Source organism: Neomonachus schauinslandi, chromosome 3 (assembly GCF_002201575.2).
Source record: "Neomonachus schauinslandi chromosome 3, ASM220157v2, whole genome shotgun sequence".
Classification (NCBI taxonomy): Eukaryota; Metazoa; Chordata; class Mammalia; order Carnivora; family Phocidae; genus Neomonachus; species Neomonachus schauinslandi.
Window position 1 is genome coordinate 136,427,802 of NC_058405.1, and position 24,356 is coordinate 136,452,157.

Here is a 24,356-nt window from a genome sequence, read left to right on the forward strand (position 1 = left end):
TATCTGAAATGTGGAAGGGAGAGGAGTAAAGAATGAGTTCAAAATTAAGTGACCATCAGTTTGATACAGATTGCTTTATGCAGAAGATGTTCTATATAAACGTAATGGTAACCACAAATCAAAACATGGTAATAGATATGCAAAAAATAAAGAGTAAGTAATCTAAGTATATTACTAAAGAAAACCAGCAAACAATGAAAAAGAGAAAGAGAAGAAAGGATCAGAAAAAAACTACAAAAGCAAGTACAAAACAAGTAACAAAATGGCTATAAATACATATCTATACTTACTTTGAACATAAATGGACTAAATGCTCCAATCAAAAGACATAGGGTGTCAAAGTGGATAAGAAAACAACACTCATTTATATGCTGCCTATAAGAGACTCATTTCAGACCAAAAGACGCTTGCAGATTAAAAGTGAGGGGATGGAGAAACATTTACCATGCAAATGGATGTCAAAAGAAAGCCAGAGTAGCAATACTTTTATGGGACTAAATAGACTTTAAAACAAAGTCTGTAGAAAGAGACAAAGGACATATATAATAATAAAGGGGACAATCCAACAAGAAGATATAGCAATTATAAATATATATGCACCCGGCATGGGAGCACCCAAATACATAAAACAGTTAATAACAAACATAAAGAACTAATCGATAGCCATACAATAATAGTAGGGGACTTTAACACCTCACTTACATAGATGGACAGATCATCCAAACAGAAAATAAACAAGAAAACAGTGACCTTGAGGGACACATTGGACCAGATGGATTTAACAGATATATTCAGAACATTCCATCATAATACAGCAGGATACATATTCTTTTCAAGTGCACATAGGACATTCTCTAGAATAGAATACATATTAGGTCACAAAACAAGCCTCAATAAATTAAAAAAGACTGAAGTCATACCATGCATCTTTTCTGACCACAACACTATGAAATAGAAATCAACCATACGAAGAAACCTGGAAAGTCCACAAATACATGGAGGTTAAATCACATGCTACTAAACAATGCATGGGTCAACCAAGCAATCAAAGAAGAAATAAAAGAGCACATGGAACAAACAAAAATGAAAACACAATGGTCCAAAATCTTTGGGATGAGGCGAAAGCAGTTCTAAAAGGGAAATTTATAGCAATACTGCAAGAAGCAAGAAAAATCTTGGGGTGCCTGGGTGGTGCAGTCAGTTAAGCATCCAACTCTTGGTTTCAGCTCAGGTCATGATCTCAGGGTCGTAAGATCGAGCCCTGTGTGGGGCTCTGCATTCAGTGTGGAGTCTGCTAAATTTCTTTCTCCCTTTCCCTGTACCCTTCCCCCAGCTCTTTCTTTCTAAAATAAATAAATAAATCTTAAAAAAAAAAAAAAAGGAAGAAAAATCTCAAACAACTTAACCTTAGGAGCTAAGAAAAGAAGAACAAACAAAACCCAAACCCAGCAGAAGGAAGGAAATAATAAAGATTAGAACAGAAATAAATGATATAGAAACTAAAAAAAAAAAAACAAAAACCAAACAAACACCAAAAAACCCCCAATAGAACAGATCAATGAAACCAGGAGCTGGTTCTTTGAAAAGATCAACACAATTGATAAACCTCTAGCCTCTAGCCAGACTCATTAAGAGAGAGAGAGAGAGAGAAAGGATTCAAATAAGCATGGGAAAGAATGAAACTGGACCACTTTCTTACACCATACACAAAAATAAATTAAAAATGGATTAAGACCTAAATGTGAGACCTGAAACTGTAAAAGTCCTAGAAGAGAGCACAGGCAGTAGTTTCTTTGACACTGGCCACAGCAACATCTTTCTAGATATGTCTCCTGAGGCAGGGGAAATAAAAGCAAAAGCAAACTATTGGGACCACATCAAAATAAAAAGCTTCTGCTCAGCAAAGGAAACTATTAACAAAACTAAAAGACAATCTACAGACTGGGAGAAGATATTTGTAAATCGCATATCTGATAAAGGCTTAGTATCCAAAATATATGAAGAACTTATACAACTCAACACCCCCAAAACAAATAATCCAATTAAAAATGGCCAGAAGAAATGGACATTTTTCCAAAGAAGACATCCAGATGGCTAACAGACACATGAAAAGATGCTCGACATCACTCGCTTCAGGGAAATGCAAATCAAAACCATGATGAGATATCATCTCACATCTGTCAGAATGACTAAAATCAAAAACACAAGAAACAAGTGTTGGCGAGAATGTGGAGAAAAAGGAACCCTCGTGCACTGTTAATGGGAATGCAAACTGGTGCAGCCACTGTGGAAAAGAGTATGGAGTTTCCTCAGAAAGTTAAAAATAGAACTACCCTACAATCCAGTAATTGCACTACTAGGTATTTATCCAAAAATTATAAAAATACTAATTCAAAGGCATACGTGTACCCTTACATTTATAGTAACATTATTTACAGCCAAATTTTGGAAGCAGCTCAAGTGGCCATCAATAGATAAATGGATAAAGAAGTGGTATGTATATACAATAGAATATTATTGAGCCATAAAAAAGAATGAACTCTTGCCATTTGCAGTGACATGGATGGAGCTAGAGAGTATTATGCTAAGTGAAATAAGTCAGAGAAAGACAAATACCACATGATTCCACTCATATGTGGAATTTAAGAGACAACAACAACAAAAATGAGCAAAGGAAAAAAAGAGAGCAAGAGAGAGACAAACCAAGAAACAGACTCTTAACTATAGAGAACACACTGATGGTGACCAGGGGTGAGGTGGATGGGGGGATGGGTGAAACAGGTGATGGGGATTAAGGAGGGCACTTGTGATGAGCACGGGGTGTTGTATGGAAGTGTTGAATCTCTATATTGCGCACCTGAAACTCAGATAACACTGTATGTTAACTCTATACTGGGATTTAAAATTAAATTAAATAATAATTTAAAAAAAGCTGGTCTCCCCCACCCAGTTTTTGGAGGGTATTCTGCCTTGTTTGGCACTGTAAGCCCGGTGTGTATTGAGTCTTGTACTTAGGAGTCTGTGCTGATGTGACTGTCCCTGAGGCTGCCTGGCAAAGCCAAAAGATGGCATTCAAAATATACGTAAGGACTTTTTACCGGAGTTAGGAAGGAAAACTGCCTACATCTCTGGGATTATATACACCACAAAAGCTGGGCTGGAAGCCAGAAGATTCCAGTGGACCAGCCATTTGCCACAGTCAGAGCAAATATCAGATATTATCCTGCAGGGACCAGCCCCGGGGATGGAGGTCAGTGGCTGTCCAGTGACACCACTGGCTAAGAGATCTTTCAGTTCTCTCCACCACCTATCACCTCTCCTCACTGCCATCATCTGGTGACCAGAGGAGAGGTGGGGAGGAGAGGCTGACTGGAGATGATGTTAGATACTGTCCTGAAACTGGGCTGATAACATCATTTTTAGCTGAAAAATCATTTTATTGCACCAACTGTATCTGAAATTAGTGGAGTTAAGTTTTCCACAATTAGCAGAAATAGAAACTTGGAATCCAGATTATACAGTTATGAAATAAAGAATGTTTCATCCTCTTCCCTAGTTATTCTAACTTATATCTATTTGTAATGTTTGCTTATGAAATACAACCTGCAAAATTCAGGTAGGTCACTTGTAGTCCCACTAACTGAAGATAATGGCATTAACAATAACACGAAAATGCAGTCTATTTCTCCAAAACAATCTTGAGAAAGAAAGACAAAGTTGAAGGCCTCATACTTCCTGGTTTCCAAACATATTACAAAACTGCAGGAATCAAAACAGTATGGTACTGACATAGAGCCAGATGTATAGATTCATGGAACAGAACAGAGAGCTCAGAAATAAACCCTCATGTATATGGCCAAATGATCTTCAAATGGTTATGTGCCAGAGCTACAAATGAGGAATGGATAGTCTTCATCAAGTGATGCTGGGAAACTGGATATCCACATGCAAAAGAATGAAGTTGGGCCCTTACCTTACCCCATATATAAAAATTAATTCAAAATGGATTAAAAACCTAAAGACAAGACCCTGAACATATTACAAAACTGCTAGGAGAAAATATAGGGGAATAACTTCGTGACATTGGTCTTACCAATGATTTCTTGGATATGACACCAAAAGTACAGGCAAGAAAATAAAAAATAGGCAAATGGAACTACATCAAACTTAAAAAACTTCTTTGAAGCAAAGGAAACAATCAACAGATTGAAAAAGCGACCACTAGAATGGGAGAAAATATTTGCAAACCATATATCTGATAAGGGGTTAATATACAGATATATAAAGAACTCCTACAACTCACCAACAAAACCCAAACAATCCAATTAAAAATGAACAAAGGACTTAAATAGACATTTCTCCAAAAAGAACATCCAAAGGGTCAACAAGCTCAGGAAAAGATTCCTAGCATCACTATTCATCGAGAAAGTGCACATCAAAACAACAATGAAATATCACCTCAGTATAAAAAACCCAGAAAAATCACGAGTATCTTCAAGAAGTGTGGTATATACACAAAATGGAATATTATTCAGCCTTTCAAAAGAAGGAAATTCTGTCATATGCTACAACATGGATGAACTCTTAGAATATCATTCTAAGTGAAATAAGCCAGTCAGAGAAGGACAAATACTGCATAATTCCACTTATAGGAGATGTCTAAATTGGACTCTTAGACAGTAGAAGAGTGATTGCTAGGGGCTGGGGGTAGGGGGAATGGGAGGAGTCATTCAATGAGTATAGAGTTTCAGTTTTGCAAGATGAAAAATTCCTGGAGATCTGCTGCACAACAATGTGTTTAGTTATACTACCGTACTGTACACTTAAAAATAGTTAAAATGGGAAATTGTATGGTTTGTGTTTTTTACCACAATAAAAAACATATTCTTTTAGCCTTTTTTTTAGCATATAATCTTTCTTTTAATAACCATCAATTATATTTACTTGGACTTGTGGCTTTATTTGCAAATCCTGCCTGAGGAAGACAAATATTTTTGATTGTTGATTTATTATTCCTAGAAATGAGGTTCTTGTGATCCTCATTAAATTGTGTGGTGGCCAGACCCCCAAAAGCAAATGATCCATTTAAGAGCTACTAAATAATAGTCTGCAACATCTTTCTAAATAACAACTAACCCCGATTAGTAGCAGTCAATATTTATTGTCAACAGCTGTCCTGAGAGCATGATATATACAGTCTCATTTGATTTCCATAACAACTCTGGGAAACAGGCCCTTGTTACCCTAATTTTACTCCTGGTAAAACTGAGGCTCAAAGAGGTTACCTAACTCGCCCAAGGTTGTGTAGTTTGTAACTTGCAGAGGCTAGATTCACTGATGCCTAGTTTTAAAATAAGAAATTATCCAGGGAGGAAGTATTATTAAATACTTTGGCTTAATAACTTAATGGGAATAATCAAAAGAAGAAACTTCTAAGAAGACACGGAGTGTGGCTAATTTCATCAACCCATTTGAGAGCCTTGGATGTTTGCCTCTTTCCTCAGAATATGTATCAGAATCAGAAAGTGATTATCATTTCATTCTCTTTGCACAGACCTGGCTTACAGTTTGGGGAGACAGCATGGGACTTCTGCAGACTTGCGTGTACATGACCATTTCATCTATATGGTAAGCTATTAGTACAACTGTTCTAGTTTCTAACTTAACAAAGAGTCAAACATAAGCCGAAGAACCATTTCCCATGACTTTGTGGTCATCTGGGTATCGCAGGGAACTGGTGGGAGGGATGGCAGAACAAAGTATGAGGATCTTAGATACTTCGCAGCATTTGGTGAGAGAGTGTAGGGATCGTTTCCTGCCCCTGGTAGACCAGGAAGCCAAAGAGTTGCTGTATTTTTAAAAACTTCTCCTTGGTACCCCTCTACATCCAGCAGTATTGGATCCTCCTCTGGCTGCCACTCAGCTTGGGGTGGGACCTGGGGACCAGCAAATCCATGGACAAGAAGACGGGTAAAAGGGAAACCCAAGGAAAGAAGAGAAGCCATTGTTTTTGGATTGGGCCAGCCCACTCAGGAGCACCTAAGCTTCTTCGATCTGGATGAATAAGGGCTTTTAGAGTTCATAATAAATGGATTGTGACTCTTTATTCCTTTCTATAATTATGTAAGTTGCCTTAACAGGGCTTAAAACAGATAATTCAGTTCAGTCTGGCATCTTGGTCTTGGCACTGTGTGATGCTATAGAAGAGCAAGTCACCTTTCCTCTCCTGAGCTCCAACACGGAAAGGTTGGAAATGCACGGAAAGAAAAACTGCATGAATTCCCAGCCCCTCCCACGAGACTGAAATGCCCCCAGCCAGGAAGGTTAATCATTTTCTAAGAGGAAATTTGACTAGAGGGTGAAAATATTTCATGGTCTTATCATGTTACACCCATTCTACCCCCTTTCTGGAAGTATTAGGGATGGGAGAAAAGTCAAAAAGACTTAACGCTTTTATGCCCTATTACCATTCCAGGTGAAGTCTGGGGAGGGGGCAGGATGAACCGGTCGAAATGGATCCATACACTCGGGGCTCATCTTTCTGGGGGCCATGTGAGAACTGCTGCCCTTGGTTGTTTTTACAGCGGTGCTTCTCTCTGACTCAGCCTTACTCTATGCCAATAAGAATAGCCTGGAAATATAATTAACGTCTTTGTGTTTAAGACATTTCATTTCAAAATGACTGGGTATACCAACAGTTATGGCACTGAAATCATTAAAATCATGCAAATGCTTAAAGTGTATAGGCCTGGGAGATTATAGTTTCATTAGAGAAAAGGCTATAAAGTTAGACCTAGGTAATTACCTTTCCCATTAATGCTAGAAAATTCTGTGCTCCACTGAGAAGTGATCGTGGTGCATCGTGCCTTCTGTGCTTCTACATTCAAACTGCGGGGGCCTTTAGTTCCTCAGCACAAACTGCAAAGAAGCCGCAGCAGCTTTCCAGGTGTACTTTGCAAATTGGGGTTTAAATGTGGAACACATCAAATTAAAATTCAATATTAATTATTTTGTCTTGCTAGGAGTCTGAGTGGTTTAAAGCAGCAAGGGTAATTGTCTAATTCATTGTGTGTGTCTACAGCGAACTTAATCATTATGTCAGCTTCCTAATAAAAGGTTATTATAGAAACAAAGATCCCAATTTTACATATGGTAGGCAAGGGAGGATTCGAAGAGCGGGTCTCTAAGGTAGACTTGAGGATCTTGACAAATGATGCCCATGCTGTGATCAGATACTTAACAAGAAATCTCGTTATTAACTAGGCCTGTACAGATAATTAGCACTTGAGCTTCAAATTTTAAATCTGGCTTGAGATGTATAATTTATCAAAAGCCTTAGCTTGCTGTCAAAGTCCGATAATAAGGTAGTGTTATTGATGAATTGAGATTAAGAGCAGATTGAAGAGAAAATTAGGCCACTGGTTAGCCTGAAAGGTCTGATTTCAATATTTACAGTACTAATTTGGTATTATTTTGGTAAATGGATGTGGTCCCCAAGTGCTGCATGGTATAAAAGAGTAAACTATGCATCATTATTCTAACAGAAAAAGTATTGTTTACTGTGTACTGGATTTTGCAGCACTAGCAGCTGGTTAATAGGCTGCTTTATAAGATGAGTGTACCTGCTTTTTTATTGCATGCATTTATTATAACCCATTCAGCACCTAGGGCTTTTAGTGAAAATTAGAAAATGTAGCTTCTTTACATTAAAAATGATATTATATTAGACTAATTGCCACAGAGCCTGTCTTCCTGATTTAACTCACTTTCATTTATCTCTTGGCATTGTCTTCCCAAACACTCTTGCCACTGGAATGTAGATAACTATCATTTTATATATTCAAGCTACATAAAATGAGCAATCTTTTTTTAATGATCTCGGGTAGCACTGCATCGCAAACGATCTTGGCGGGGGGTGGGGGAAGGAATGAGATGTACAATAAACCATCTATCTGTAGTGTCTCTTGGCTTTGAAGCATATTCCGAGGACACTTATGTGACCCTTTGCAAGTTAAATCTTCTTGATGCATGTAATAAAATGTTGTTTGGGGCAATAGCTGATTTCCAAAATTATATTAGGCATAACATAAGGCTGTGGCAAATTGTCTCCCTATGTTTTCCTTGCTCGAGCTCACAAATGGGATTGGAAAGTGTTGGAGTGTTTTATTGTATATCATATCAGGTATAAATAGACAGTATACTGCACCATAATAGATCTAGATGTAGCTCATAGCAATATCTGCCCATGAAATAATAAAGCACAGGACTGCTGGTTTCCAGAAAATGGCTCGAAAATCCCTTGTCACATGTTATTGGCAGTCTCCAGCTGTCCAGTGGGGTGTGCCAAGTCACAGCAGGACCTGTGGACTGTTTGCGTTGAATGGTGGCACAGAGCTTTCTGGTGATTTTCCTTGTATACTGTGCACTTGCAGACAAGCAGGCTTTCTGAAACTCAGCAGGAGCGTTTCAGTGTTTATGCTGAGGTGGTTAGCTAGTTGGCAAATTGCTATTATTCAGAAATGTGTGGCAGAGGAAAATGTATTGCATTACATTTTCTATCAATATCATCTTAATGCTGACCAATAACAGGCCTCCACTCAAGCTGACTTTTATCTTAGGTGTGATTAGATTGAGTGGAATTTAGCGGAGACATTTTCTTGGGATGGGGAAGAGGGTTTTTTGCTCCGTGCCAGCAGCATCTCCCCTAAGCTACCCCCATCTCCACTCAGCAATGTCTCCCCGCCTGCCCCCCACAGCTCCTGAAATAACATTAGTTTCGCCTTCTGCTTTTAGAAGAAAAAGATTTGGTGTTTCAGCTGTTCCAATATATGTTGACTACTGACTAATGGATATTTATTCCACTTTATTGCTTTCTACAGGCAAAACTCAAACAAAAGGAATTGGATTTTGCTAATAGCAATGAGCGGCATTGGCATTTTTTTGACAATAGTAAGGATGATAATGACCCCACCCACGGAGAGAGGACTTACAGCTTTTCAAACCCCTTTTACACACATCATCCCCCTTGATTCTAGCGTCTGACACAGGCAGAGGAGGGATTATAATGCCCTCTGCTAGGGCGGGGGGGTAGAAAACAAGGAAAGAGGTTACAGAACTAGCTTATGGCAGAGCTGGGAACGTTTTATTCTTTGAACTTTCTGACTTTCACGCTCGGTTCTTTTCTCTGAATAAAGAAGTGGCATTCTTTATAACCATATTTCTTTTTTATTATTAGAGTTTGCAGGAGTACAGTCTCCACAGGGCATTCATCCCGCATCTCTCAGAGTTTGATAAAACAGCTGTCGAGAGCCCAGAGAGTGGGTAGAAGTGTTTGACTTCAAGTCTGTTCTTTGTGGGATCACTATCTAACTGCACTGTACTTGGTGGGGCATCGCCCAATAGCCCACGAAGGTGCCACAGAGTGTAGCCTTACCTACTCTGTATTAAAAACCATCGATCAGTTATTAACTTCAGATCAGGTAGTGCATTTGTTTCAAGAAAATCACCTTTTTTTTTTTTTTTTTAACCCATTCAGGGAAGGTAGTGACAGAGACAACAATGCTGGAATTAGAACTCAGGGGTTTCCCTTCTCTGATGTCTACATTACTGGGCCCCGTAGCTTTCTGACCTTTTAAAAATTCCAGCCTGCCACCCCACTACAGTCCCACACTCAGAACTCGATGCCAGGGATGCTTTCTTCAGTGCTGGTATCCTGAGGCCACATTCACTTGGGAACTTTGGGGTGGAGGAGGAGATAAGTGTGTTTCTTAAAAAGAGAGCTCCCTCCTCAAACATCCCCCCTTGCGAGCTTCTGTCTGAGGGGCTCTGTCTGAGCTTGTAAATAAGCCATCCCGAGCAGTTGCATGCAGCAGAGTACAAATATTTTCTTCCATTTCAAATAGGATTAGGAACTCATCACGAATAAATTATACACGCTTGTGGGACAGGTTGTTACACAGGCAAAGGAATAAATGATCATCAATGATTACAAGGTGTGAACAGGAATTCGTATTTACATTGAGCTCATAGATACCAGATTTTTATGCTCCACAGCCAGGCTCTCTCCTGTGCTAGGTGCATCAGCTAAAGGTGAGGAAAGGACTATGTTCTGAAGAGGAGGGTCTGTGCGCACGCGCGCGTGTGTTTTGAGGGGGGAAAGAAGGGGAGGAGGGACGGTGGGAGAATTAGCAATTTAGTTTGCAAAGAAAAATAATGGAGAAGAAGACAAGTATGAAAATGTTAATAAAACAAATAACAAAGTAGTCAAGAACTTACTGTACAAATTTTTGAAGTATTTTGTGCTTATTAGCAGTATTTTTGTTTAATAAGATGTCTTATGTTAATATGCCAGTTAAAGGATATGGATGGTTCAAGTCTCAGCTCAAAGACATTTTTCATCTGGAAAGTGATGAGTTTGCTTTTTCAGAACAGTGTGGACAGGGTAGAAGTTTTGAATATTTTTAGAGCAAATATTTAAAATAAATAGTTATCACATTCATGTTGCCATGATTCTTTAAAAAATTTGTTTTAAAAGTAGATAGAAAATAAAGAGGAGCTCTGTGAATGGTGGAAGACTGATGAATCACAGACCTGTACCTCTGAAACAAATAATACATTATATGTTAAAAAAAAGAAAAGAAGAAGATAGTAGGAAGGGAAAAATGAAGGGGAGGAAATCGGAGGGGAAGATGAACCATGAGAGACTATGGACTCTGAGAAACGAACTGAGGGTTCTAGAGGGGAGGAGGTGGGGGGATGGGTTAGCCCGGTGATGGGTATTGAGGAGGGCATGTTTTGAATGGAACACTGGGTGTTATACGCAAACAATGAATCATGGAACACTACATAAAAAACTAATGATGTAATGTCTGGTGATTAACATAACACAATAAAATTAAATTAAAAAAAAAAAAGGAAAATAAAGAGGAAAAATGCCAGGCAACGTTTACAAAACAGCATTCTCAGATAATCCCCCCAACCCAAATGAATGAAGATTTATGGTACCTTTAGCATCATATAACACCTTTTGTATTATAGTTATAATAGAAACTCTATTTCATCTTTTAATCTGTCAAGCTAATTACAATATACACATTGAAAAATTCATCTAAGATGTTTGAGAGGTAATCATTTTTCTCATCATAAATAAAGTTGTCCTTTATAATTTGAAACAAAAATTTTACTTTAAGCATTCAAAGGTTCCAAACTAGTACCTTTTAATTTAAATTAAGCAAGTTACCTTTTGAGGGTCTGCAAAAGCCTAGTTATTTATTAAATTCTATCACAGAAATATTTAAAAGCAATACAATATTGTTTTTAAAGTTGGACATATGAAGTGTATAATTTACTACCTAACTCTCAGAGAGACTGGGACATTGTGGCTGCTTCGCTGTATTTGATCAATAGGTACTTCTATAACGGCAATGCTGCATTTACCCCTGGTGTCTATTCTCTACTGAAAATGAATTGCCCTAAAATTATAGGAGGTCGCATAGTGTTTTTCTTGTCATCTGTACTGCCTTCTTATTTAGGGATGTCGTCATACAAACAGAAAGTACAGTAAACACACACGTTTGCTTTCACAAACTGATTAATCAGTATGCAAAAATTGTCAGTGTCGTCGCTTTTGGCTCTGCTAGAACCCAAAGGAGCAGAGCAGAAGCCGACCCAGTTTCTGTTCGTTCACTGCCCGTGTCTCACCAATAGGGGTCTCCAGTGTACCACAGAACTATTTACAACCACTCCATTATGATTATTTACAGTATGCTGTACAGGAAGACAGAAGCAAAGGGGCAGAACAGATTTATATGGGCTGGGGCTGATAACTGGATTTATTCAAGGAGTGAAAGGGTGACGTCACAAGTTATAAGTGATGAGGAGAAGCACCGACATGTTTAGGTTTGGTGTGAGAACACCTTTAACCTAACTGTGTAGACCCAGTCTGACTGTTCCTCAAATAGAGAAAAGAATATTCAGGCAGCTACACTGGTGTTTCCAAATATTTAAATATGGGTCTTTGTTCAGATGAAGCACCCAAAAGAGCGAGTAATTTCTCGATTCTCACTGGAACCTTTTGGAAATGAGCTGACACTGTCTAAATATCAACCCTGAAACTGGTTCATAACAATATTTTATAAAGTTATTTGTATTTAGTGAGATTGTAGGTGTTTAAACTTGTCTTTCCTCACTTTTAAAAAATAGATAATTAGGGTAAGGAAACCCAGGAAGCACAATTACAATTTAACCATAATTGAATATAAAGTTTAGGCCATATTTAGAAGTAGCAATACAGGTTCATGATATATAAAGCATGTCATAACATACTTTCTTCTTATGCATCACAGAATTCCTTTGTGCCATCCATTCTGTGAAAAATTAGTTTTTAAAACCCTTGGGTAACAAATTAAGACATTTCTGGAGTTTGGGGGTTAGCTCCATTTGTGTAGAAGGCAACAGAGAGTCAAAATGCCTTTCTGATCAATCATTTATTCATTCAACAAACTTTTACCCAGGTCATGCTTTGTGAAGTTACTGAGTACCTAAAGGAAAATGTCTCTCTTCAGGGAGTGCCGTCTAGTAAATGATAAAGAAGAAAGAATTTTAATAGAAAAGGAAGGAGCTAGCACTGAGGTAAAAGTATGGTATTGTGAGAGGGAAGAAGACTAAGCAATTAATTCTGAGGGAAGGAGTTGAGTGTGCTCAAAAAATGAGCAGCCCTTCGAGATGAATTTGAATGAAGATTAGGATTGTGATGGTCAGTGTTGGGGAAAAGAACATTCCATGTGCAAAGACGTGGAGGTTATTCATGGAATGACAAGTCATGGGCAGAAATGGCGTAAACTTTATGAAATGTGTTGGCTTGTTCTTCCTGAGAAGGGAGAAGAGGTGAAGCTCTAAAGGATAAAGACAACCTAGGTGAAGGTGAATTGAATTTAGAGTTCAAGGTTGTGATGGAGAGGAAAGGAACCCAGGTATACATAGAATATCAAGTTCCAGGAACCAGAGGCAGGAAGCTTAGATGGATTGTCAAAAATGACCCCATTGGAATGAAGCACATAGCTGTGTGAAGGCTGATTCAGTAAAACCCCATGTCACCAGCACCATTGTGATCTATTTCATTTTCCCACATTTAGGTGTGGCCACTTTGCTTCATTCGGGTTTGGAAACAGGACACTGACTATAATCCATTTGTGTCACCCTAACTAGCTGGATGAGTTAGTTAGGAGTTAGTCTCTTCAGTCTTCCCCAGATTAATCTCTTATCTATAAAATGAGAGATTGTATCAGGTTATAGCTGAGGACCCCACCAACTCTTAAGGATCTTGTGTATCAAAATAAGTCTGAACACATAGTTAGGTGTATCCCACAAGACAAAGGAGTTGAGAAGAGCTGCATATTTTAGAGGAAATACCACTAAGGATACTTAAGAAATGCTCTCATTGCTCATGTGAGAAAAACCACTGAGGAATAACATGACCAAAGAGCCCCAGTTCAGAAAACAATACTGCAAGATGTGAAAATAAGATGCAGACATTAGAGATGAACATTGTGGAAAATTCTAAGCTCCCTGAGATCATCTGAGTAACTGTAGCAAAACTGCATTTGGGCAAAACTGGTTGCTTATAGAACTTCTGTCAGTGAGCCTTTTGATTCAGCCAAAATTAAGTTGCTAATATAGGGAAATGAATGAGGGTGGAGTGACTAATTCTAACCCGAGGGATCACAGAAGTTTTCCCAGAAGAGATAACACTTGGGCCCTCCCGCTAATAATGAACTGTGACTCTATAGGTGGAAAGTGGACAGAAGGGCACTTTGAGTGAAAGGACCAGCATAACCAGAAAATAATCAGAACCACAGAGACTTCTTGGGGTTGACAAGTTACATTCAGAAATAGAGGAAATCTACTTGGTTGGATAGATAACAAAGGAGAAGATTTTTCTCAGTATTGGCTAGGCAAATGGTCTTCCTTACGAGCCAGTTATCATTCTGTAACATCTCTGAAATTCTTGGGTCTTAAATGATAGAATGGCACCAAGATGGTGAGACAAAACGACAAACAGAATTTGCAATCTAATAACCTTTCAAGTTGAAAAATGGCGAGGAATATTTGGGACAACCCTTAACAGGAATATATATATATATAGGTTATGTAGGTGGGAAAAGAAAAGAAACCTCAAATGAAATTTAGAAAATGATTCGTTGTGTACATCAGACAGGAAATGATCTGGGGTTATAAAGTTGAACACAAATCAATAGTATAGTTATATACATTCTAGGGGCCATGCATTGGGGTCTCCTAAAAGGTGAGGGAGCTTTGAAAGAAGATTCTTTTGCTATGCCATCCCAAATTCTTGAGTTTGAGGTAGAAGATAGACAACAGTACTTACCAATTTCTACTCTTTGGTAAACACTGTTGTGGAGAAATATGGATATAAAGCTGTTATAAGTTTGCAGTTCAATTTGTTTAAGCCAACATTGATTGTAAATTCAACACAGTGTTTAGTCTGGAATGGGGGTGAGGTTAAGGAATGGTATAAGACAAGAAAGAAATAGATACTATGAATTAGGTTATCTTTCAGTTTATGCAAAGTAGGAAGATATAAATAAAGTATCAAAAATGATTAAGGGCATAGAAAATAGGTCCCCTGAAAGAATATTATACTCATTGTGATTATATAGCTTAGAGAGAGGAGAACAAAATTCTGACTCAGTTACACTCTATAGAAGGGATTTTAATAAAACTAGTGATCGATTTTAGCTCTTCACCTGATTAGATTTAACTTGCAACATCCTCAAATTACAGAATTACAGACATTGAAGTTAGTTGAAAGAATGCTGATTTTGTTAGTGGAAATGATTATTAAGCACAGGAATTGGCCCAACTCTTGGATGTCAGACTGACTCACTGAATTTTAGCTCTTCCACTCAGGAGCTGTGTACTTAACTTCTCTGAGCAAAATGACCTAACTTCTCAGGGCCTCCATATTTTTATCAGTGAGATAGAGATAAAGAACGGTTTTCAGCTCAGAAGAAGTTGTAAGGATTAAATGTATTAACAAAACGGCAGGACTCAACAATTCTGAAACATAATAAATGCTCAATAACAATCAGCTCCTATTACTATTACTTGAGCATAATTGGTGTGTTCATTGCATATCTATTGATTGATTATCCACAGCTAGTGCTGCCAGATTTTTATCAGAGTATTTTAAAAAATTAAGGCAATAATTTTTTTTGGCATGGCTTAGAGCCTTGCTGGAATTGTATACCGTCTTGGTAACAGTTGTCTTTTCTTAAACAGTCGTGCAGTAGATGTGCACCAAATACTTCTAGATGTCATAAGGCAAAATTAAATAACAAAACGCATTTGACAACTCAGCGTGGAAACAGGTTCTGGTAATTAATTGAAGGCACGGGATGCATTTGATGGGCAGCTGTACATTTCCAATTGCCAAACAAGCAGAGAGACAACTGTCCCAAAAGCTGAGGACGTTTTGAAACTGGAGCCCAGCCCCATAGTCAGTGACAATGTACAGTGGTTGATGAGTTAGTTCTAGAGGCTTCTGAATTTTAATGATGCTGGAGATGATATTGTGTGTCCTTCAGCTTGTTAGAGTGACACTAGCACTCCATAAATCATAATACCTGTGTATTGTAAAATCAATAGCAAAGTGCTATCTCAGCGCTAACCCTTAATAAGTTTTTCAGCGCTCTAACAGCTTAAACTTTGCCGTAACGCTATTGGACCTGTAGGTTAGGATCAGAGCATGCTTAATTTGTTTTGTAATAGAGACTTTTCACTAATGAAGGACCGATTAGTTAAGCTTTGGTTGACACTCTGGTGATCAGTTGGCAGAACAGCCTCTGCAATTAAACTCGTGTATCTCTGTCCTGAAGCAAAAAAGCAGGCTTAAACAGTCAATAAATGTTAATCCAGTCACAACCTGTCTCTGCCTTTGAAGGCTGCCCATGAGGGTTTTTTTTTTTTTTCCCCACATCACATTTTTTTCCCTCTTGTTTTAAATGTGGTGGTCCCCATGGAGTCGGGATGTGGCGTACATGACCTCCCATGGTTCTGTAATAAGATCTGGCATGCTAACAACATTGTCTACAGATCTGTCATCTATAGGTCTGTCTTCCCCCCCACCCCCATCTCCTCGTCTCTTTATCCAAGGTTGAAGAATAAATGAGCAACTGAAACACATGAGACCTCCAGAAGAAATTGGCTAAATATGTATGCAAAAAGGAGGGTGTGCTTTGTGTTGTTGCTAAGACATATATTATGGTCTCTCTCTCCCAGGTTGGCATGGTGTAGGAAAGCCTTTTCCTTATTTGCTTTTATTGCAGTGAATGTGGGTTGTAATCATCACATCAGTGCTAGGAAGTGAGAGCTCAGGGCAGAGCCAGCAAGCAAAATGAAACTTCAAAATAATTTCCAGGGTGGGAGGGGTGGGGAAAACGGGAGGTGGGGGAGGAAGAAGAAACACTGGGAAATAAAAAACCCCCTCAAAACTATATAATACTCCCCATGTTATCTGTGTTCTCAAGCAAAATTCCAGGTATTTTCCCATTGTTTTTTATTATTCTTTCACACAAGAGAGAGGAGTGAAGGCTGACAGCAGGAGAGGGAAGTAGCTAATACAGACTTGTGGATGAATGAAAGAGTGTGGTCTGAAAATGTAAATGTCTTCTGTTGGATCCAGGGCCACATGCTTGGGGAATTAGTGACATTTGTTTATTTCTTTCCTCTAAGTAGAAGCTTGCATTCCGCAGGGCATGCATGGAGTCCATTTTACTTTAGGTAATTTAGCCTGTACTCCTGATTGGAGGATTCAAAGTTGTGGAGAAACGTGATGCAGAGGAGAGCGAGTGGGTGAGAACACAGAAAGTTAGTTTTCTAGGAGTCACTCGTCTAGCATGGCAGTACTGAAAAATGATACAGCGAACAAATCAAAATAGTGCAAGTCCAAACAGGGAGGTGTCAAATTTAACTTGCCCTTAACCTGCGTTTTGTAGATCTGTTATTTGGTTGGCACTTAATTCAGCATACTAGCAATTTATGATAAAATGTGATCTTTTAAAATAAGGTGAATTAGTACTCGCCAGAGTCTCAATGTAATTATGCTTTTCAAACTTTCTAAAGCTGAAGGGCTCTTTTATGTAGGTCTTCTTCCTGGAATGCAAACACTTGGATAAGATCTGATAGCTTAGGAGCAGGCAGGAATGAATCATGTCCCTATGAACTCATTTGTTTTAGAAGAACCCCCAGTGATTCCTCCGCGATTCACTGGTTTTTCAGAGAAGAGTTTCAAAGCAATGCTATAGGATATACACAAATACATTAACCCTGCCTTAATAAAGGCAGGCCCTTTCAATTATTCAATTACTCAGTCAACAAATATTTATTGAGTGTTTACTATGTACTCCTTACCACGCCAGGTACAGAAGAAACAATGAAAAATAAGACAAGCTTGGTCTCTGCTCTTGGTCCTATGCTCATTGTTGGGAAATCTAACATATACAAAGAAATACATTTAAAGTAAAAAAAACCCAACAAAATCCAACACAAATATATTGATCAGAAGCACTGAAGGCAGAGAATAATTAGCATTACTCAAGTAATTTATGACCCTAATCGACATTGAGCCACATGCTGCAAGCCTAAGTTAATGGTGTCTTTCTGGCTCTCATTCTGGAAAAAGCACCATGTGGATAATTGTGGATAATTGTCAAGAATGTTAAAGATACTCAGCTCTCAAACTTTATAATTTTATCTTTCTCCCTCAAGAATGTAAGATGGAACATATATGTCAGAAAATTTGTAATCAATTAAAGCAATGTAATATACATAAACTATACATAGACCTCATTTCCTCATTTTACATGACGTTTTGCTGAACTGTTGGTTGTTAAGTAGAATCATTAGAAATGCACAATTTAAAGGAATCCTGCTGTGATTCCTTTTATCAAGAAGAGGAGGATCTTTTTAGTGTGGACAAATTACTGCAAATTTCCTGTCCTCTAAGTCTGAATTTTGGTCAGTTGGGTTTCCTAAATAGGGCTGAATGGACAGATGTGTGTACACGCATGTACAGAGTCTCTTAGTGAGTCTGAGTAACGAAAGAGGCAGGAAATGCAAATTGACCCTCCCAGGGAATTTTTAGGCAGAATTGACTCTGCCGCCAGTGGTCAGTGAGGGTCACTTTCTCCTGGAGGTTGCTTATTCCCCATGCTACCGAATAGCCACAAGCCAAGGACAGTCATTCTGAGGTAGTGGCAGGGAGTAAGTAGGAATGGAGAGGAGAAAATCAATATCATTATCAATGTTGTTTAACATTTCTTTGTTAAGTTTTGCAGCCTAACAAATATTTTTACAACTCTTTTGTTCCCTAGTCTGGTTAACCAAGAAACAAACCCGGAAGGAAAAGGGTTCTGTTCTCAAGCTTCTGGGAGGGAACTTGCTGTTCCCTTTGACCAATTAAAGGCCATTAAAAGCATGTGGCTTTTCCCTCAAGGCTCTAATTTAAATAGATAGAAGCAAGGATGTCCCTGATGGACGGGCCTCCTTACTTCTTTCGTTTATGGTTGGATGGCACAAATTTCATCCCTGTGGTGAGAGATGCAGCTGGATAGAGGACAGGTGATGTTGAAATGGAAAGGAAGGTGGGTTCAAGGCAGGAGCCTCCTCGGCCCCTTGGCCCTTCCGCACTGCCTCTTGCCACCCAGGGCAGCACTCAACAGGACCAAGAGTCAGTCCTTGAGTGGGTTGGTGGCTACCCATTCTTCCCAGTATTTGTAATATGAACGGACAGAAGGATTTCTCATGGGACATGGTCTCCAAAGAAGCAAACGCAGCTTGTGAAATAGATAGGTATAGCTTAGTGGTAAACTGCAAAGAAGCATAAAATTATCTTTCTCAAGGCCAAGGCCCTGAAGCTAAACAGACAGCACAGCCACAGTGTATCTCAGTAAACTGACACCCAGTTTCAGATCTCTGTAAAAGTGCCCACATGACTTTCTGGATGAAGCTCTTCTGCAGACGATTCAGAAACTTGCATTTAGTTCTCAATTGCATACATCTGTCTTAACAGTTCTCTTGGAAAGGCCCTTTGCATTTCTCTGCTGGAGGCTGTCCGACCCTTCACCAGTTGGCGTTCCCACGAGAGGAGTGCATACGGGGAATCTGGTGCTTTGGAAACCAAACCCTATTCTCCCCATTTTCGTTGGGATTAGACACTTCTGCTGACAATAAGCCAGGCTAATTGGAGAATTCTTTGGGTAGAAATGGAAGAATGACCAAAGCCATAGTTGCCCCGGTGAAATGAGTTAATGGGAGGAAAGAAAGTCAACTGTTCAGTAAATTACAGCAAGCGGAGTATAGCTTTTGAGGCCTGACACACTGTGTTTGAGTATCTGCTTTGCCATTTAACTTTGTGACTCTGGTTAAACCTATTTAACCTCCTGGAGCCTTATTTTCATGAGATTGTGTTGAAATTTTATTGAAAATGCATACATAAAGCACCTAAAACGGGGCGGGCACCAGAATCGCTGCACTAGACGTATTGATTTCTCCCATCCTTTTACTTTCTTTTTGGTCTTCTGCAAAACTCAGATACTCATGCTGCTTTAACCTTTTAAGACGAAATGTCTACAAACAAGACAAAACCGTAATTAGCAAGGGTAAAATGAAACCAAAGGGAAAGCGAGGATGTTTAATTTTATCTGTATGTAGGGCGTGCTACAATCAGTCTAGGCATTTGTGCATTCCCCATTTCTTCTTGCCAAGATGTCATTTGTAAGCATTAACGGGTAATGGAAAACACGGTTATCATTGCAAAGCTTTGCTTCCAGTGAGCCCTGCTCATGTTTAGGTTTTACTCCATAATATGATGGTGGTTAACGTGTGCTAATCATGGAAAACCATTAATACCCCTATGATTGAAAGCATTATACACTCTTTATTTCCAAATTGATTTGAGCCATGCTAAGTCCTAGACCCATACTGTGAAACAAAAGTAATTGTGTGGCTAGCAATAGTTTTTCCTAAGCTCCAATAACTCAAATATTTTCATTAAAATACACAGCACCCTAGACTTATTTGATGCCTGGAAAGTGCATTTATTTTTTCCTTTTTATTTTTAAACAAAGCAAGGAGCTCAAAACATCAGAAATAATGAAAGCAGCATATTTTTATTGCTCTGTTCTTACAAGAACTGATTTTTAATGAAATTTAGTTTAAAACAAAAAATCTTGTTCCTGTGTTGAACCTTTTTTTTTGCGTGGTGCATTCCAGCCTGGGGCTATCTTTTATTGGCCAAGTTATAAACCCCAGAAAAGGGGTTTTATAGTGGAAATGCTGACAGAACCCGCATAGTGCTACTGGGTGCCTCTGTAATTAGTCTGAAATCCTGAGAGCTGAATTCCATAATATGTGGCCTGGACTGTAGCGAGATTACAGTGTGGGCCAAACCCCCAAGCTTAACTGGGCGTTTCATGCGCAATCAGGGCTTCATATAGACTATGGTGGAGCCTTTTACAGTTGTAAAATGCTAGTACTTGTAAGCAAGAGAAATCTTTATTGGTCCTCTTACTTATTTAAATGTTAAATAGGGCTGTTTGGATATTTTTTGATAATCGAGGCTTCCCAGGCATGCATACCCTACTTTGCAGATAGTGAGCTCCTACCCACGTCTGGACAGTTGGATCTCTAGGGATTCGTTTTAGCACTTCTTTAAACACCTTCCATAAAGCCAACTTCTATTTGTGCTCAAGCGTTTGGTGCTAATGTTGACAGAGAAACATCCTGCCGGGGCACTAAGGTACATGAACAACAGGACACATCGAGCTTTACATGCGTGCGTGCGCGCACACACACACACACACACACACACACGTTCCCCATTTTGCCTTGTCGCCCTCTGTCCCCTGCCCCCACCGTGACTGGCCTTGTCGAGGCCCTCTGTTGGCCTGGAATGATTACATGCGCTCCTACTTTCAGGGTACAGGTCTGATAACACCTACTTCTCTTGCAGCTGCAGAACCTCGTGAAAAGATCCCTCAGCTGGGGTGCTTGGGTCTGGACTTGAGCCAGGCAAGCTCTCCCCACCTCAGAAAAAATAAAGTACCAGCTTCAGTAAACAAGGGATTGTACATTAGCCAGGCCCACCGCTTGTGAAAGAGCCTTCCCCCTTCCTCCACTGTGACCTTGACTTCCCTCTTCTTTCTCCTTCATCTTTTGGTTGGTTGGGTTCCTCCCACCATGGGTTTCAGTCTCCTGACATGTTCTGCCATGTTCAAGGGGTTAGGGGACACACACTGAACAAGGTTTCTATAGCTATCGGTTATTGTCTAAGAGGTGATGTCCCCAAAGTAAAAGACTATGATAACAAAATGTCTGAAAGACTAGAGGTTCTCAGAAGTATCATCCTGAACTGCAACATCCTGAACTGCCTTTTGGCTGAAGGCTCTGTAGGCACAGCATTGGTCACACAGAAAACTTTGAGAACATTTATTGAAACTGTGACAACCACACTGTCTTTCTCCTGGTATTCCATCCCTTGGCATAGTATTTTTGATCCAGAAATTACTCCTTAGCCATTTTCAGGGCATATAGTATAAGATGACAGCATATCTGTGATTGAAATGACCTCCTTAAAATAATCCTAAAAGCAATGGCAACCACACCTTTTTTTTACCCTTCTTTTTTGTTTAGGTGAGGTGCATGGTGAAGGAGTTAGTATGCTTACACTCAGCTAACATGAGTTCCGATACAATTTTAAAAATAAATTATGTATTAATTATAAATCTATAATGAAAATAAATTATGTAGTACTTATGTACATTTATAAATTGGACATTTCATAGGAGAAAAATCTTGCAGAGTGAAGTCGTAAATTTGATCAGCAAAAAATGAAGTTGGCTTGTTCTCTTTCCTTTCTTCTGTGAGAGGGCTACTTCTAGTACGACCCAGTGATTAGTCTTATTAAGATTTTGGAGAATATAATTTGGCAAACTCTTCATCTTGGACTTCTCCAAGTCCATTTTGATTACAAATATTTTGCTAAGTGATAGACCATGGGTTAGACCATGTACACTGCTTTGGGGTTTGGAAAATATATGATCATTCTGCCCACAGTCCAACAAGCTGTTCAAAAAGTAGATGATCACCTCCTGGGGTGTGGGGGTGTTGGAACGTTGGAGAGAGAAAAACTCAAAGCAAGCCCTTGCAATTATTTATGCAACTGTATTTGCCTGAGTGAAAAAGCATTCTAAGGAAGAAATCCTTGAGTGAAATAGATGGTAATAAGACTAGTCAACTGTCTAGGACTTAGCTGATTGGACATGCAATGAAGTACTGAGACCCTAGGAAAGGCACACCAGTGGACCCATTCAACTGCAGAGGGAAACAGTTTACTCACAAAGAGGGCAGACAACTTGACAGGCTGATTTTCTTACCGTTTGCACAGAAGATAAAGAATCAAAAATAGTCAAGGCACATTTGAAGAAGATTAGAAGGGAGAATTCATCCTAGAAGACATCAAAGCTTCTTATAAAGTTATAGTCATTAAGACATTGGGGCTATTGTTTAAAAGACAGATAAATGGACCAAGGAAACAGAACAGAAAGCCCCAAAATAGACATATGGGCATTAAGCAGTTGGCAGAGATGGCATGAGATTACAGTGGCATAACAACTTAAAAAATGTTGCTTGGACAAATAGATATACAAGTAGAAATGTAGATTTCTTATCTTATACCATATACAAAAATACATGTAAAATGTGTGATAAGGAGGGCGCCTGGGTGGCTCAGACGTTAAGCGTCTGCCTTCGGCTCAGGTCATGATCCCGGGGTCCTGGGATCGAGCCCCATATCGGGCTCCCCGGTCCACGAGAAGCCTGCTTCTCCCTCTCCCACTCCCCCTGCTTGTGTTCCCTCTCTCGCTGTGTCTCTCTCTGTCAAATAAACAAAATCTTTAAAGAAAAAAAAATGTGTGATAAGGAAAAAATTAAACTTTTAGGATTAAATATGGAAAATATCTACATAAAATGGGATAGAGAAGGATTTGTGAAATACAAAGTGCAAACCATGATGAAAGAGACTGATGAATTAGACTAAATTAAATATGTAAACTTAGAAATGAGCTGTGGACTAGATATTTGCAATACATCTAACTGAAAAAAGATTAGACTCTGTGTGTGTGTGTGTGTTTACAAACATTTATTTTAAGTGTTGTCCCTGTAAATCTCTCCCTCTGGAGAGAATCTGGCAATATCTACTACAGTTCAAGTCAAGCATATTCCATAACCCAGCAATCCCTAGTCTAACTATATACAGTAAAGAACTTTTGTTTGTGTATATAAGGAGTCACGTGGACTATTCAGTGCAGAATGAAATGGTAAAGAATCGGAAACACCAGAAATGTCTATCAATGATGAAAGAGAAAAATAAATTGTAAAATCATAAAATGGAGTAACAGTGTACAGGGGTTAAAGTGAATGAATTAGATCTACATGTATCTCCGTGGCTACATCTCAGAAACATATAGTTAAGTGAAAAAAGCAGTTTGCAAAGAATATATACTATATATACACTTTAAAACTATGAATAACAATTTTTAAAATTCACTAGGTACTTCTGTTTTGTTATGGATATATGGCTATGTTGCAAAGTATAATGATAAAGTTATGAAAGTTTCATTACATCTTCCAGATAGTGGTTTCCTCTGGGGAGCAAACAGGGAGAATAGTTAAGTCCATATAGTTTTATAAATTTCTATTTGTATTTTCAATCTCATCCTCTTAATATTTTCATTTTATGTATAATTTACAATGTACATAGGTTATTAGTGTAGTAAAACACAAGTAGTATTAATATTTAGGAAATCATGTTTTGCAATGATATACAATCATATCACAAAATGTTTTCGAGATGCCTTTTTTCACTTACATGTAAACAACTTTTTAGATTAGCAAATCATTTTCCTCAATATCATTTATTTAACTACTACCCTTTTTTGTTAGACTTTTTGTAATATTTTAAGTAACATATTTCTTTCTGATTATAAAAATAATATTCATTGCAGAAAATATAAAAATTAGAAAGGAAATTTTAAATCGCTCATAATCCCAACACTCAAAGAAAATCAAGACTAATATATTTGTGTGTGTATTCTTCCATTCTTGTGTGTTTGTATATTTAGAGAATACAGACTATAAGTCCAATTTTGGAAAAACTGTTAAAAACTTGCATGTACCGTTTTGCCTTTTTTTAACTTAATATTTTCTCATAAGCATTTCTCCATCTCAGTAAATATTCTTTAAAAACTTAAATTTTAATGGTTGTTCAGTTTCCATCA

The 24,356-nt window shown here is 38.5% G+C and overlaps 1 pseudogene; it reads left to right on the forward strand.

The window, feature by feature from the left end:
• LOC110592093 overlaps positions 1-13,067 on the forward strand; it is a 31,882-nt pseudogene extending 18,815 nt beyond the window's left edge.
• The last annotated feature ends 11,289 nt before the right edge of the window (positions 13,068-24,356 follow it).